Source organism: Ranitomeya variabilis, chromosome 5, assembly GCF_051348905.1.
Source record: "Ranitomeya variabilis isolate aRanVar5 chromosome 5, aRanVar5.hap1, whole genome shotgun sequence".
NCBI lineage: Eukaryota > Metazoa > Chordata > Amphibia > Anura > Dendrobatidae > Ranitomeya > Ranitomeya variabilis.
Window position 1 is genome coordinate 593,674,039 of NC_135236.1, and position 15,217 is coordinate 593,689,255.

Below are 15,217 nucleotides of genomic sequence, written 5' to 3' on the forward strand. Positions count from 1 at the left end.
ATTCTTTCAACTGTCTTTTCCTAAACAGAAACTAACACACTCATGAAAATACAAAATCATAAGAATTAGATCAAAGGGTTCTCAAAACCTCATAATAATGGCAGCAGTGGGATTTGAATGGGCATGTCTCTAAACATTAGAAAAAAGCAAGGATTCTTTCAACAGTCTTTATCTGAACTGAAAACTAGAAAATCATGCAAATACAAAAGAAGATTAAATCACATGCTAATTTGCATGTTAGCAAAATCATAAGAATAAGTACAAAAACATTTCAAGATCTCATAATACTGGCAGCAGTGGGTTTAAAGCATATGCTAATTTTGCATGTTAGCATAATTATAAGAATAAGATAAAAAGGTTTAAAAGAACTCATACTAGTGGCATTTGAACCCACAAGTCTGTTAAAATTTAGATAAGTCTCTAAACTAAAGTCTAAAACTGTCTTTTCCAAAACAGAAATGCACACACTCATGGAAATACAAAATCCTCAGAATTAGATCAAAGGGTTCTCAAAACCTCATAATACTGGCAGCAGTGGGATTTGAACACACGCCTCCGAAGAGACTGGAGCCTTAATCCAGCGCCTTAGACTGCTCGGCCATGCTACCTAATGCATCATTAAAAGAGCTTCCTGAGAGTAAGTTTAGTGTATCTGACTACATTTTAAACTTGTGCATTGTGGAAAATGGATAGGTCTCTAAACAAAAAGGAAAAAGCAATGATTCTATCTTTTGTCTTTTCCAAAAAAGCAAAGCACGCGCTCATACAAAAATATGCTAATTTTTCTATTAGCAAAATCATAAATATAAGCTGAAAGGGTTTTCAAAACCTCAATATGTTGGCAGCAGTGGGATTTGAACCCACGCCTCCAAAGAGACTGGAGCCTAAATCCAGCGCCTTAGACCACTCGGCCATGCTACCTTAAACAGCATGGTTAATTAAGCTTCCTTAGAGAAAGTGAAGTACATTTGACAACATTTAAAATTAGTACATTTTGGAAAATGGTCATGTCTCTAAACATTAGGCAAAAACAAAGATTCTATCAACGGTCTTTATCTTAACTGAAAACTGCTAAATCATACAAATACAAAAGAAGATTATATCACATGCTAATTTGCATGCTAGCAAAATCATAAGAATAAGTACAAAAACATTTCAAGATCTCATAATACTGGCAGCAGTGAGATTAAAGCATATGCTAATTTTGCATGTTAGCATAATTATAAGAATGAGATAAAAAGGTTTAAAAGAACTCATACTAGTGGCAGCAGTGGGATTTGAACTCACAAGTCTGTTGGAATATGGGTAAGTCTCTTAACAATAGGAAAAATCAATGATTCTTTCAACTGTCTTTTCCTAAACAGAAATTAACACACTCATGAAAATACAAAATCATAAGAATTAGATCAAAGGGTTCTCAAAACCTCATAATAATGGCAGCAGTGGGATTTGAATGGGCATGTCTCTAAACATTAGAAAAAAGCAAGGATTCTTTCAACAGTCTTTATCTGAACTGAAAACTGGAAAATCATGCAAATACAAAAGAAGATTAAATCACATGCTAATGTGCATGTTAGCAAAATCATAAGAATAAGTACAAAAACATTTCAAGAACTCATAATACTGGCAGCAGTGGGTTTAAAGCATATGCTAATTTTGCATGTTAGCATAATTATAAGAATAAGATAAAAAGGTTTAAAAGAACTCATACTAGTGGCATTTGAACCCACAAGTCTGTTAAAATTTAGGTAAGTCTCTAAACTAAAGTCTAAAACTGTCTTTTCCAAAGCAGAAATGCACACACTCATGGAAATACAAAATCCTCAGAATTAGATCAAAGGGTTCTCAAAACCTCATAATACTGGCAGCAGTGGGATTTGAACACACGCCTCCGAAGAGACTGGAGCCTTAATCCAGCGACTTAGACCGCTCGGCCATGCGACCTAATGCATCATTAAAAGAGCTTCCTTAGAGTAAGTTTAGTGTATCTGACTACATTTTAAACTTGTGCATTGTGGAAAATGGATAGGTCTCTAAACAAAAAGGAAAAAGCAATGATTCTATCTTTTGTCTTTTCCAAAAAAGCAAAGCACGCACTCATACAAAAATATGCTAATTTTTCTGTTAGCAAAATCATAAATATAAGCTGAAAAGGTTTTCAAAACCTCAATATGTTGGCAGCAGTGGGATTTGAACCCACGCCTCCAAAGAGACTGGAGCCTAAATCCAGCGCCTTAGACCACTCGGCCATGCTACCTTAAACAGCATGGATAATTAAGCTTCCTTAGAGAAAGTGAAGTACATTTGACAACATTTAAAATTAGTACATTTTGGAAAATGGGCATGTCTCTAAACATTAGGCAAAAACAAAGATTCTATCAACGGTCTTTATCTTAACTGAAAACTGCTAAATCATACAAATACAAAAGAAGATTATATCACATGCTAATTTGCATGCTAGCAAAATCATAAGAATAAGTACAAAAACATTTCAAGATCTCATAATACTGGCAGAAGTGAGATTAAAGCATATGCTAATTTTGCATGTTAGCATAATTATAAGAATGAGATAAAAAGGTTTAAAAGAACTCATACTAGTGGCAGCAGTGGGATTTGAACTCACAAGTCTGTTGGAATATGGGTAAGTCTCTTAACAATAGGAAAAATCAATGATTCTTTCAACTGTCTTTTCCTAAACAGAAATTAACACACTCATGAAAATACAAAATCATAAGAATTAGATCAAAGGGTTCTCAAAACCTCATAATAATGGCAGCAGTGGGATTTGAATGGGCATGTCTCTAAACATTAGAAAAAAGCAAGGATTCTTTCAACAGTCTTTATCTGAACTGAAAACTGGAAAATCATGCAAATACAAAAGAAGATTAAATCACATGCTAATTTGCATGTTAGCAAAATCATAAGAATAAGTACAAAAACATTTCAAGAACTCATAATACTGGCAGCAGTGGGTTTAAAGCATATGCTAATTTTGCATGTTAGCATAATTATAAGAATAAGATAAAAATGTTTAAAAGAACTCATACTAGTGGCATTTGAACCCACAAGTCTGTTAAAATTTAGGTAAGTCTCTAAACTAAAGTCTAAAACTGTCTTTTCCAAAACAGAAATGCACACACTCATGGAAATACAAAATCCTCAGAATTAGATCAAAGGGTTCTCAAAATCTCATAATACTGGCAGCAGTGGGATTTGAACCCACGCCTCCGAAGAGACTGGAGCCTTAATCCAGCACCTTAGACCGCTCGGCCATGCTACCTAATGCATCATTAAAAGAGCTTCCTGAGAGAAAGTTTAGTGTATCTGACTACATTTTAAACTTGTGCATTGTGGAAAATGGATAGGTCTCTAAACAAAAAGGAAAAAGCAATGATTCTATCTTTTGTCTTTTCCAAAAAAGCAAAGCACGCACTCATACAAAAATATGCTAATTTTTCTATTAGCAAAATCATAAATATAAGCTGAAAAGGTTTTCAAAACCTCAACATGTTGGCAGCAGTGGGATTTGAACCCACGCCTCCAAAGAGACTGGAGCCTAAATCCAGCGCCTTAGACCACTCGGCCATGCTACCTTAAACAGCATGATAATTAAGCTTCCTTAGAGAAAGTGAAGTACATTTGACAACATTTAAAATTAGTACATTTTGGAAAATGGGCATATCTCTAAACATTAGGCAAAAACAAAGATTCTATCAACAGTCTTTATCTTAACTGAAAACTGCTAAATCATACAAATACAAAAGAAGATTATATCACATGCTAATTTGCATGCTAGCAAAATCATAAGAATAAGTACAAAAACATTTCAAGATCTCATAATACTGGCAGCAGTGAGATTAAAGCATATGCTAATTTTGCATGTTAGCATAATTATAAGAATGAGATAAAAAGGTTTAAAAGAACTCATACTAGTGGCAGCAGTGGGATTTGAACTCACAAGTCTGTTGGAATATGGGTAAGTCTCTTAACAATAGGAAAAATCAATGATTCTTTCAACTGTCTTTTCCTAAACAGAAATTAACACACTCATGAAAATACAAAATCATAAGAATTAGATCAAAGGGTTCTCAAAACCTCATAATAATGGCAGCAGTGGGATTTGAATGGGCATGTCTCTAAACATTAGAAAAAAGCAAGGATTCTTTCAACAGTCTTTATCTGAACTGAAAACTGGAAAATCATGCAAATACAAAAGAAGATTAAATCACATGCTAATTTGCATGTTAGCAAAATCATAAGAATAAGTACAAAAACATTTCAAGATCTCATAATACTGGCAGCAGTGGGTTTAAAGCATATGCTAATTTTGCATGTTAGCATAATTATAAGAATAAGATAAAAAGGTTTAAAAGAACTCATACTAGTGGCATTTGAACCCACAAGTCTGTTAAAATTTAGGTAAGTCTCTAAACTAAAGTCTAAAACTGTCTTTTCCAAAACAGAAATGCACACACTCATGGAAATACAAAATCCTCAGAATTAGATCAAAGGGTTCTCAAAACCTCATAATACTGGCAGCAGTGGGATTTGAACCCACGCCTCCGAAGAGACTGGAGCCTTAATCCAGCACCTTAGACCGCTCGGCCATGCTACCTAATGCATCATTAAAAGAGCTTCCTGAGAGAAAGTTTAGTGTATCTGACTACATTTTAAACTTGTGCATTGTGGAAAATGGATAGGTCTCTAAACAAAAAGGAAAAAGCAATGATTCTATCTTTTGTCTTTTCCAAAAAAGCAAAGCACGCACTCATACAAAAATATGCTAATTTTTCTGTTAGCAAAATCATAAATATAAGCTGAAAAGGTTTTCAAAACCTCAATATGTTGGCAGCAGTGGGATTTGAACCCACGCCTCCAAAGAGACTGGAGCCTAAATCCAGCGCCTTAGACCACTCGGCCATGCTACCTTAAACAGCATGGATAATTAAGCTTCCTTAGAGAAAGTGAAGTACATTTGACAACATTTAAAATTAGTACATTTTGGAAAATGGGCATGTCTCTAAACATTAGGCAAAAACAAAGATTCTATCAACGGTCTTTATCTTAACTGAAAACTGCTAAATCATACAAATACAAAAGAAGATTATATCACATGCTAATTTGCATGCTAGCAAAATCATAAGAATAAGTACAAAAACATTTCAAGATCTCATAATACTGGCAGCAGTGAGATTAAAGCATATGCTAATTTTGCATGTTAGCATAATTATAAGAATAAGATAAAAAGGTTTAAAAGAACTCATACTAGTGGCAGCAGTGGGATTTGAACTCACAAGTCTGTTGGAATATGGGTAAGTTTCTTAACAATAGGAAAAATCAATGATTCTTTCAACTGTCTTTTCCTAAACAGAAATTAACACACTCATGAAAATACAAAATCATAAGAATTAGATCAAAGGGTTCTCAAAACCTCATAATAATGGCAGCAGTGGGATTTGAATGGGCATGTCTCTAAACATTAGAAAAAAGCAAGGATTCTTTCAACAGTCTTTATCTGAACTGAAAACTAGAAAATCATGCAAATACAAAAGAAGATTAAATCACATGCTAATTTGCATGTTAGCAAAATCATAAGAATAAGTACAAAAACATTTCAAGATCTCATAATACTGGCAGCAGTGGGTTTAAAGCATATGCTAATTTTGCATGTTAGCATAATTATAAGAATAAGATAAAAAGGTTTAAAAGAACTCATACTAGTGGCATTTGAACCCACAAGTCTGTTAAAATTTAGGTAAGTCTCTAAACTAAAGTCTAAAACTGTCTTTTCCAAAACAGAAATGCACACACTCATGGAAATACAAAATCCTCAGAATTAGATCAAAGGGTTCTCAAAACCTCATAATACTGGCAGCAGTGGGATTTGAACCCACGCCTCCGAAGAGACTGGAGCCTTAATCCAGCGCCTTAGACCGCTCGGCCATGCTACCTAATGCATCATTAAAAGAGCTTCCTTAGAGTAAGTTTAGTGTATCTGACTACATTTTAAACTTGTGCATTGTGGAAAATGGATAGGTCTCTAAACAAAAAGGAAAAAGCAATGATTCTATCTTTTGTCTTTTCCAAAAAAGCAAAGCACGCACTCATACAAAAATATGCTAATTTTTCTGTTAGCAAAATCATAAATATAAGCTGAAAAGGTTTTCAAAATCTCAATATGTTGGCAGCAGTGGGATTTGAACCCACGCCTCCAAAGAGACTGGAGCCTAAATCCAGCGCCTTAGACCACTCGGCCATGCTACCTTAAACAGCATGGATAATTAAGCTTCCTTAGAGAAAGTGAAGTACATTTGACAACATTTAAAATTAGTACATTTTGGAAAATGGGCATGTCTCTAAACATTAGGCAAAAACAAAGATTCTATCAACGGTCTTTATCTTAACTGAAAACTGCTAAATCATACAAATACAAAAGAAGATTATATCACATGCTAATTTGCATGCTAGCAAAATCATAAGAATAAGTACAAAAACATTTCAAGATCTCATAATACTGGCAGAAGTGAGATTAAAGCATATGCTAATTTTGCATGTTAGCATAATTATAAGAATGAGATAAAAAGGTTTAAAAGAACTCATACTAGTGGCAGCAGTGGGATTTGAACTCACAAGTCTGTTGGAATATGGGTAAGTCTCTTAACAATAGGAAAAATCAATGATTCTTTCAACTGTCTTTTCCTAAACAGAAATTAACACACTCATGAAAATACAAAATCATAAGAATTAGATCAAAGGGTTCTCAAAACCTCATAATAATGGCAGCAGTGGGATTTGAATGGGCATGTCTCTAAACATTAGAAAAAAGCAAGGATTCTTTCAACAGTCTTTATCTGAACTGAAAACTGGAAAATCATGCAAATACAAAAGAAGATTAAATCACATGCTAATTTGCATGTTAGCAAAATCATAAGAATAAGTACAAAAACATTTCAAGAACTCATAATACTGGCAGCAGTGGGTTTCAAGCATATGCTAATTTTGCATGTTAGCATAATTATAAGAATAAGATAAAAAGGTTTAAAAGAACTCATACTAGTGGCATTTGAACCCACAAGTCTGTTAAAATTTAGGTAAGTCTCTAAACTAAAGTCTATAACTGTCTTTCCAAAACAGAAATGCACACACTCATGGAAATACAAAATCCTCAGAATTAGATCAAAGGGTTCTCAAAACCTCATAATAATGGCAGCAGTGGGATTTGAATGGGCATGTCTCTAAACATTAGAAAAAAGCAAGGATTCTTTCAACAGTCTTTATCTGAACTGAAAACTGGAAAATCATGCAAATACAAAAGAAGATTAAATCACATGCTAATTTGCATGTTAGCAAAATCATAAGAATAAGTACAAAAACATTTCAAGAACTCATAATACTGGCAGCAGTGGGTTTAAAGCATATGCTAATTTTGCATGTTAGCATAATTATAAGAATAAGATAAAAAGGTTTAAAAGAACTCATACTAGTGGCATTTGAACCCACAAGTCTGTTAAAATTTAGGTAAGTCTCTAAACTAAAGTCTAAAACTGTCTTTTCCAAAACAGAAATGCACACACTCATGGAAATACAAAATCCTCAGAATTAGATCAAAGGGTTCTCAAAACCTCATAATACTGGCAGCAGTGGGATTTGAACCCACGCCTCCGAAGAGACTGGAGCCAGCGCCTTAGACCACTCGGCCATGTTACCCAATGCATCATTAAAAGAGCTTCCTGAGAGTAAGTTTAGTGTATCTGACTACATTTTAAACTTGTGCATTGTGGAAAATGGATAGGTCTCTAAACAAAAAGGAAAAAGCAATGATTCTATCTTTTGTCTTTTCCAAAAAAGCAAAGCACGCGCTCATACAAAAATATGCTAATTTTTCTATTAGCAAAATCATAAATATAAGCTGAAAAGGTTTTCAAAACCTCAGTATGTTGGCAGCAGTGGGATTTGAACCCACACCTCCAAAGAGACTGGAGCCTAAATCCAGCGCCTTAGACCACTCGGCCATGCTACCTTAAACAGCATGGATAATTAAGCTTCCTTAGAGAAAGTGAAGTACATTTGACAACATTTAAAATTAGTACATTTTGGAAAATGGGCATGTCTCTAAACATTAGGCAAAAACAAAGATTCTATCAACGGTCTTTATCTTAACTGAAAACTGCTAAATCATACAAATACAAAAGAAGATTATATCACATGCTAATTTGCATGCTAGCAAAATCATAAGAATAAGTACAAAAACATTTCAAGATCTCATAATACTGGCAGCAGTGAGATTAAAGCATATGCTAATTTTGCATGTTAGCATAATTATAAGAATGAGATAAAAAGGTTTAAAAGAACTCATACTAGTGGCAGCAGTGGGATTTGAACTCACAAGTCTGTTGGAATATGGGTAAGTCTCTTAACAATAGGAAAAATCAATGATTCTTTCAACTGTCTTTTCCTAAACAGAAATTAACACACTCATGAAAATACAAAATCATAAGAATTAGATCAAAGGGTTCTCAAAACCTCATAATAATGGCAGCAGTGGGATTTGAATGGGCATGTCTCTAAACATTAGAAAAAAGCAAGGATTCTTTCAACAGTCTTTATCTGAACTGAAAACTGGAAAATCATGCAAATACAAAAGAAGATTAAATCACATGCTAATTTGCATGTTAGCAAAATCATAAGAATAAGTACAAAAACATTTCAAGAACTCATAATACTGGCAGCAGTGGGTTTAAAGCATATGCTAATTTTGCATGTTAGCATAATTATAAGAATAAGATAAAAAGGTTTAAAAGAACTCATACTAGTGGCATTTGAACCCACAAGTCTGTTCAAATTTAGGTAAGTCTCTAAACTAAAGTCTAAAACTGTCTTTTCCAAAACAGAAATGCACACACTCATGGAAATACAAAATCCTCAGAATTAGATCAAAGGGTTCTCAAAACCTCATAATACTGGCAGCAGTGGGATTTGAACCCACGCCTCCGAAGAGACTGGAGCCTTAATCCAGCGCCTTAGACCGCTGGGCCATGCTACCTAATGCATTATTAAAAAAGCTTCCTGAGAGTAAGTTTAGTGTATCTGACTACATTTTAAACTTGTGCATTGTGGAAAATGGATAGGTCTCTAAACAAAAAGGAAAAAGCAATGATTCTATCTTTTGTCTTTTCCAAAAAAGCAAAGCACGCGCTCATACAAAAATATGCTAATTTTTCTATTAGCAAAATCATAAATATAAGCTGAAAAGGTTTTCAAAACCTCAATATGTTGGCAGCAGTGGGATTTGAACTCACGCCTCCAAAGACACTGGAGCCTAAATCCAGCGCCTTAGACCACTCGGCCATGCTACCTTTAACAGCATGGTTCATTAAGCTTCCTTAGAGAAAGTGAAGTACATTTGACAACATTTAAAATTAGTACATTTTGGAAAATGGTCATGTCTCTAAACATTAGGCAAAAACAAAGATTCTATCAACGGTCTTTATCTTAACTGAAAACTGCTAAATCATACAAATACAAAAGAAGATTATATCACATGCTAATTTGCATGCTAGCAAAATCATAAGAATAAGTACAAAAACATTTCAAGATCTCATAATACTGGCAGCAGTGAGATTAAAGCATATGCTAATTTTGCATGTTAGCATAATTATAAGAATGAGATAAAAAGGTTTAAAAGAACTCATACTAGTGGCAGCAGTGGGATTTGAACTCACAAGTCTGTTGGAATATGGGTAAGTCTCTTAACAATAGGAAAAATCAATGATTCTTTCAACTGTCTTTTCCTAAACAGAAATTAACACACTCATGAAAATACAAAATCATAAGAATTAGATCAAAGGGTTCTCAAAACCTCATAATAATGGCAGCAGTGGGATTTGAATGGGCATGTCTCTAAACATTAGAAAAAAGCAAGGATTCTTTCAACAGTCTTTATCTGAACTGAAAACTGGAAAATCATGCAAATACAAAAGAAGATTAAATCACATGCTAATTTGCATGTTAGCAAAATCATAAGAATAAGTACAAAAACATTTCAAGAACTCATAATACTGGCAGCAGTGGGTTTAAAGCATATGCTAATTTCGCATGTTAGCATAATTATAAGAATAAGATAAAAAGGTTTAAAAGAACTCATACTAGTGGCATTTGAACCCACAAGTCTGTTCAAATTTAGGTAAGTCTCTAAACTAAAGTCTAAAACTGTCTTTTCCAAAACAGAAATGCACACACTCATGGAAATACAAAATCCTCAGAATTAGATCAAAGGGTTCTCAAAACCTCATAATACTGGCAGCAGTGGGATTTGAACCCACGCCTCCGAAGAGACTGGAGCCTTAATCCAGCGCCTTAGACCGCTCGGCCATGCTACCTAATGCATTATTAAAAAAGCTTCCTGAGAGTAAGTTTAGTGTATCTGACTACATTTTAAACTTGTGCATTGTGGAAAATGGATAGGTCTCTAAACAAAAAGGAAAAAGCAATGATTCTATCTTTTGTCTTTTCCAAAAAGCAAAGCACGCACTCATACAAAAATATGCTAATTTTTCTATTAGCAAAATCATAAATATAAGCTGAAAAGGTTTTCAAAACCTCAATATGTTGGCAGCAGTGGGATTTGAACTCACGCCTCCAAAGAGACTGGAGCCTAAATCCAGCGCCTTAGACCACTCGGCCATGCTACCTTTAACATCATGGTTCATTAAGCTTCCTTAGAGAAAGTGAAGTACATTTGACAACATTTAAAATTAGTACATTTTGGAAAATGGTCATGTCTCTAAACATTAGGCAAAAACAAAGATTCTATCAACGGTCTTTATCTTAACTGAAAACTGCTAAATCATACAAATACAAAAGAAGATTATATCACATGCTAATTTGCATGCTAGCAAAATCATAAGAATAAGTACAAAAACATTTCAAGATCTCATAATACTGGCAGCAGTGAGATTAAAGCATATGCTAATTTTGCATGTTAGCATAATTATAAGAATGAGATAAAAAGGTTTAAAAGAACTCATACTAGTGGCAGCAGTGGGATTTGAACTCACAAGTCTGTTGGAATATGGGTAAGTCTCTTAACAATAGGAAAAATCAATGATTCTTTCAACTGTCTTTTCCTAAACAGAAATTAACACACTCATGAAAATACAAAATCATAAGAATTAGATCAAAGGGTTCTCAAAACCTCATAATAATGGCAGCAGTGGGATTTGAATGGGCATGTCTCTAAACATTAGAAAAAAGCAAGGATTCTTTCAACAGTCTTTATCTGAACTGAAAACTGGAAAATCATGCAAATACAAAAGAAGATTAAATCACATGCTAATTTGCATGTTAGCAAAATCATAAGAATAAGTACAAAAACATTTCAAGAACTCATAATACTGGCAGCAGTGGGTTTAAAGCATATGCTAATTTTGCATGTTAGCATAATTATAAGAATAAGATAAAAAGGTTTAAAAGAACTCATACTAGTGGCATTTGAACCCACAAGTCTGTTAAAATTTAGGTAAGTCTCTAAACTAAAGTCTATAACTGTCTTTCCAAAACAGAAATGCACACACTCATGGAAATACAAAATCCTCAGAATTAGATCAAAGGGTTCTCAAAACCTCATAATACTGGCAGCAGTGGGATTTGAACCCACGCCTCCGAAGAGACTGGAGCCTTAATCCAGCGCCTTAGACCGCTCGGCCATGCGACCTAATGCATCATTAAAAGAGCTTCCTTAGAGTAAGTTTAGTGTATCTGACTACATTTTAAACTTGTGCATTGTGGAAAATGGATAGGTCTCTAAACAAAAAGGAAAAAGCAATGATTCTATCTTTTGTCTTTTCCAAAAAAGCAAAGCACGCACTCATACAAAAATATGCTAATTTTTCTGTTAGCAAAATCATAAATATAAGCTGAAAAGGTTTTCAAAACCTCAATATGTTGGCAGCAGTGGGATTTGAACCCACGCCTCCAAAGAGACTGGAGCCTAAATCCAGCGCCTTAGACCACTCGGCCATGCTACCTTAAACAGCATGGATAATTAAGCTTCCTTAGAGAAAGTGAAGTACATTTGACAACATTTAAAATTAGTACATTTTGGAAAATGGGCATATCTCTAAACATTAGGCAAAAACAAAGATTCTATCAACGGTCTTTATCTTAACTGAAAACTGCTAAATCATACAAATACAAAAGAAGATTATATCACATGCTAATTTGCATGCTAGCAAAATCATAAGAATAAGTACAAAAACATTTCAAGATCTCATAATACTGGCAGCAGTGAGATTAAAGCATATGCTAATTTTGCATGTTAGCATAATTATAAGAATGAGATAAAAAGGTTTAAAAGAACTCATACTAGTGGCAGCAGTGGGATTTGAACTCACAAGTCTGTTGGAATATGGGTAAGTCTCTTAACAATAGGAAAAATCAATGATTCTTTCAACTGTCTTTTCCTAAACAGAAATTAACACACTCATGAAAATACAAAATCATAAGAATTAGATCAAAGGGTTCTCAAAACCTCATAATAATGGCAGCAGTGGGATTTGAATGGGCATGTCTCTAAACATTAGAAAAAAGCAAGGATTCTTTCAACAGTCTTTATCTGAACTGAAAACTGGAAAATCATGCAAATACAAAAGAAGATTAAATCACATGCTAATTTGCATGTTAGCAAAATCATAAGAATAAGTACAAAAACATTTCAAGAACTCATAATACTGGCAGCAGTGGGTTTAAAGCATATGCTAATTTTGCATGTTAGCATAATTATAAGAATAAGATAAAAATGTTTAAAATAACTCATACTAGTGGCATTTGAACCCACAAGTCTGTTAAAATTTAGGTAAGTCTCTAAACTAAAGTCTAAAACTGTCTTTTCCAAAACAGAAATGCACACACTCATGGAAATACAAAATCCTCAGAATTAGATCAAAGGGTTCTAATACTGGCAGCAGTGGGATTTGAACCCACGCCTCCGAAGAGACTGGAGCCTTAATCCAGCGCCTTAGACCGCTCGGCCATGCTACCTAATGCATCATTGAAAGAGCTTCCTGAGAGTAAGTTTAGTGTATCTGACTACATTTTAAACTTGTGCATTGTGTAAAATGGATAGGTCTCTAAACAAAAAGGAAAAAGCAATGATTCTATCTTTTGTCTTTTCCAAAAAAGGAAAGCACGCGCTCATACAAAAATATGCTAATTTTTCTATTAGCAAAATCATAAATATAAGCTGAAAAGGTTTTCAAAACCTCAATATGTTGGCAGCAGTGGGATTTGAACCCACGCCTCCAAAGAGACTGGAGCCTAAATCCAGCGCCTTAGACCACTCGGCCATGCTACCTTAAACAGCATGGTTAATTAAGCTTCCTTAGAGAAAGTGAAGTACATTTGACAACATTTAAAATTAGTACATTTTGGAAAATGGGCATGTCTCTAAACATTAGGCAAAAACAAAGATTCTATCAACGGTCTTTATCTTAACTGAAAACTGCAAAATCATACAAATACAAAAGAAGATTATATCACATGCTAATTTGCATGCTAGCAAAATCATAAGAATAAGTACAAAAACATTTCAAGATCTCATAATACTGGCAGCAGTGAGATTAAAGCATATGCTAATTTTGCATGTTAGCATAATTATAAGAATGAGATAAAAAGGTTTAAAAGAACTCATACTAGTGGCAGCAGTGGGATTTGAACTCACAAGTCTGTTGGAATATGGGTAAGTCTCTTAACAATAGGAAAAATCAATGATTCTTTCAACTGTCTTTTCCTAAACAGAAATTAACACACTCATGAAAATACAAAATCATAAGAATTAGATCAAAGGGTTCTCAAAACCTCATAATAATGGCAGCAGTGGGATTTGAATGGGCATGTCTCTAAACATTAGAAAAAAGCAAGGATTCTTTCAACAGTCTTTATCTGAACTGAAAACTGGAAAATCATGCAAATACAAAAGAAGATTAAATCACATGCTAATTTGCATGTTAGCAAAATCATAAGAATAAGTACAAAAACATTTCAAGAACTCATAATACTGGCAGCAGTGGGTTTAAAGCATATGCTAATTTTGCATGTTAGCATAATTATAAGAATAAGATAAAAAGGTTTAAAAGAACTCATACTAGTGGCATTTGAACCCACAAGTCTGTTAAAATTTAGGTAAGTCTCTAAACTAAAGTCTATAACTGTCTTTCCAAAACAGAAATGCACACACTCATGGAAATACAAAATCCTCAGAATTAGATCAAAGGGTTCTCAAAACCTCATAATACTGACAGCAGTGGGATTTGAACCCACGCCTCCGAAGAGACTGGAGCCTTAATCCAGCGCCTTAGACCACTCGGCCATGCTACCTAATGCATCATTAAAAGAGCTTCCTGAGAGTAAGTTTAGTGTATCTGACTACATTTTAAACTTGTGCATTGTGGAAAATGGATAGGTCTCTAAACAAAAAGGAAAAAGCAATGATTCTATCTTTTGTCTTTTCCAAAAAAGCAAAGCACGCGCTCATACAAAAATATGCTAATTTTTCTATTAGCAAAATCATAAATATAAGCTGAAAAGGTTTTCAAAACCTCAGTATGTTGGCAGCAGTGGGATTTGAACCCACACCTCCAAAGAGACTGGAGCCTAAATCCAGCGCCTTAGACCACTCGGCCATGCTACCTTAAACAGCATGGTTAATTAAGCTTCCTTAGAGAAAGTGAAGTACATTTGACAACATTTAAAATTAGTACATTTTGGAAAATGGGCATGTCTCTAAACATTAGGCAAAAACAAAGATTCTATCAACGGTCTTTATCTTAACTGAAAACTGCTAAATCATACAAATACAAAAGAAGATTATATCACATGCTAATTTGCATGCTAGCAAAATCATAAGAATAAGTACAAAAACATTTCAAGATCTCATAATACTGGCAGCAGTGAGATTAAAGCATATGCTAATTTTGCATGTTAGCATAATTATAAGAATGAGATAAAAAGGTTTAAAAGAACTCATACTAGTGGCAGCAGTGGGATTTGAACTCACAAGTCTGTTGGAATATGGGTAAGTCTCTTAACAATAGGAAAAATCAATGATTCTTTCAACTGTCTTTTCCTAAACAGAAATTAACACACTCATGAAAATACAAAATCATAAGAATTAGATCAAAGGGTTCTCAAAACCTCATAATAATGGCAGCAGTGGGATTTG

The 15,217-nt window shown here is 34.0% G+C and overlaps 13 non-coding genes across 13 annotated transcripts; all 13 read right to left on the reverse strand.

Annotated features, from left to right (window-relative positions):
* Nucleotides 1-839: 839 nt before the first annotated feature.
* Nucleotides 840-921, reverse strand: TRNAL-UAG (transfer RNA leucine (anticodon UAG)). The gene has a single exon. It is a non-coding gene; the product is annotated as a tRNA-Leu (tRNA).
* Nucleotides 922-2,175: 1,254 nt separating this feature from the next.
* Nucleotides 2,176-2,257, reverse strand: TRNAL-UAG (transfer RNA leucine (anticodon UAG)). Its single transcript has one exon. It is a non-coding gene; the product is annotated as a tRNA-Leu (tRNA).
* Nucleotides 2,258-3,511: 1,254 nt separating this feature from the next.
* Nucleotides 3,512-3,593, reverse strand: TRNAL-UAG (transfer RNA leucine (anticodon UAG)). The gene has a single exon. It is a non-coding gene; the product is annotated as a tRNA-Leu (tRNA).
* A 1,253-nt stretch (nt 3,594-4,846) lies between these two features.
* On the reverse strand, nt 4,847-4,928 carry TRNAL-UAG (transfer RNA leucine (anticodon UAG)). The gene has a single exon. It is a non-coding gene; the product is annotated as a tRNA-Leu (tRNA).
* A 941-nt stretch (nt 4,929-5,869) lies between these two features.
* Nucleotides 5,870-5,951, reverse strand: TRNAL-AAG (transfer RNA leucine (anticodon AAG)). Its single transcript has one exon. It is a non-coding gene; the product is annotated as a tRNA-Leu (tRNA).
* A 231-nt stretch (nt 5,952-6,182) lies between these two features.
* Nucleotides 6,183-6,264, reverse strand: TRNAL-UAG (transfer RNA leucine (anticodon UAG)). Its single transcript has one exon. It is a non-coding gene; the product is annotated as a tRNA-Leu (tRNA).
* Nucleotides 6,265-7,938: 1,674 nt separating this feature from the next.
* TRNAL-UAG (transfer RNA leucine (anticodon UAG)) lies at nt 7,939-8,020 on the reverse strand. Its single transcript has one exon. It is a non-coding gene; the product is annotated as a tRNA-Leu (tRNA).
* Nucleotides 8,021-10,297: 2,277 nt separating this feature from the next.
* On the reverse strand, nt 10,298-10,379 carry TRNAL-AAG (transfer RNA leucine (anticodon AAG)). Its single transcript has one exon. It is a non-coding gene; the product is annotated as a tRNA-Leu (tRNA).
* Nucleotides 10,380-11,944: 1,565 nt separating this feature from the next.
* Nucleotides 11,945-12,026, reverse strand: TRNAL-UAG (transfer RNA leucine (anticodon UAG)). The gene has a single exon. It is a non-coding gene; the product is annotated as a tRNA-Leu (tRNA).
* A 930-nt stretch (nt 12,027-12,956) lies between these two features.
* TRNAL-AAG (transfer RNA leucine (anticodon AAG)) lies at nt 12,957-13,038 on the reverse strand. The gene has a single exon. It is a non-coding gene; the product is annotated as a tRNA-Leu (tRNA).
* A 231-nt stretch (nt 13,039-13,269) lies between these two features.
* TRNAL-UAG (transfer RNA leucine (anticodon UAG)) lies at nt 13,270-13,351 on the reverse strand. Its single transcript has one exon. It is a non-coding gene; the product is annotated as a tRNA-Leu (tRNA).
* A 940-nt stretch (nt 13,352-14,291) lies between these two features.
* Nucleotides 14,292-14,373, reverse strand: TRNAL-AAG (transfer RNA leucine (anticodon AAG)). The gene has a single exon. It is a non-coding gene; the product is annotated as a tRNA-Leu (tRNA).
* Nucleotides 14,374-14,604: 231 nt separating this feature from the next.
* Nucleotides 14,605-14,686, reverse strand: TRNAL-UAG (transfer RNA leucine (anticodon UAG)). Its single transcript has one exon. It is a non-coding gene; the product is annotated as a tRNA-Leu (tRNA).
* Nucleotides 14,687-15,217: the final 531 nt, after the last annotated feature.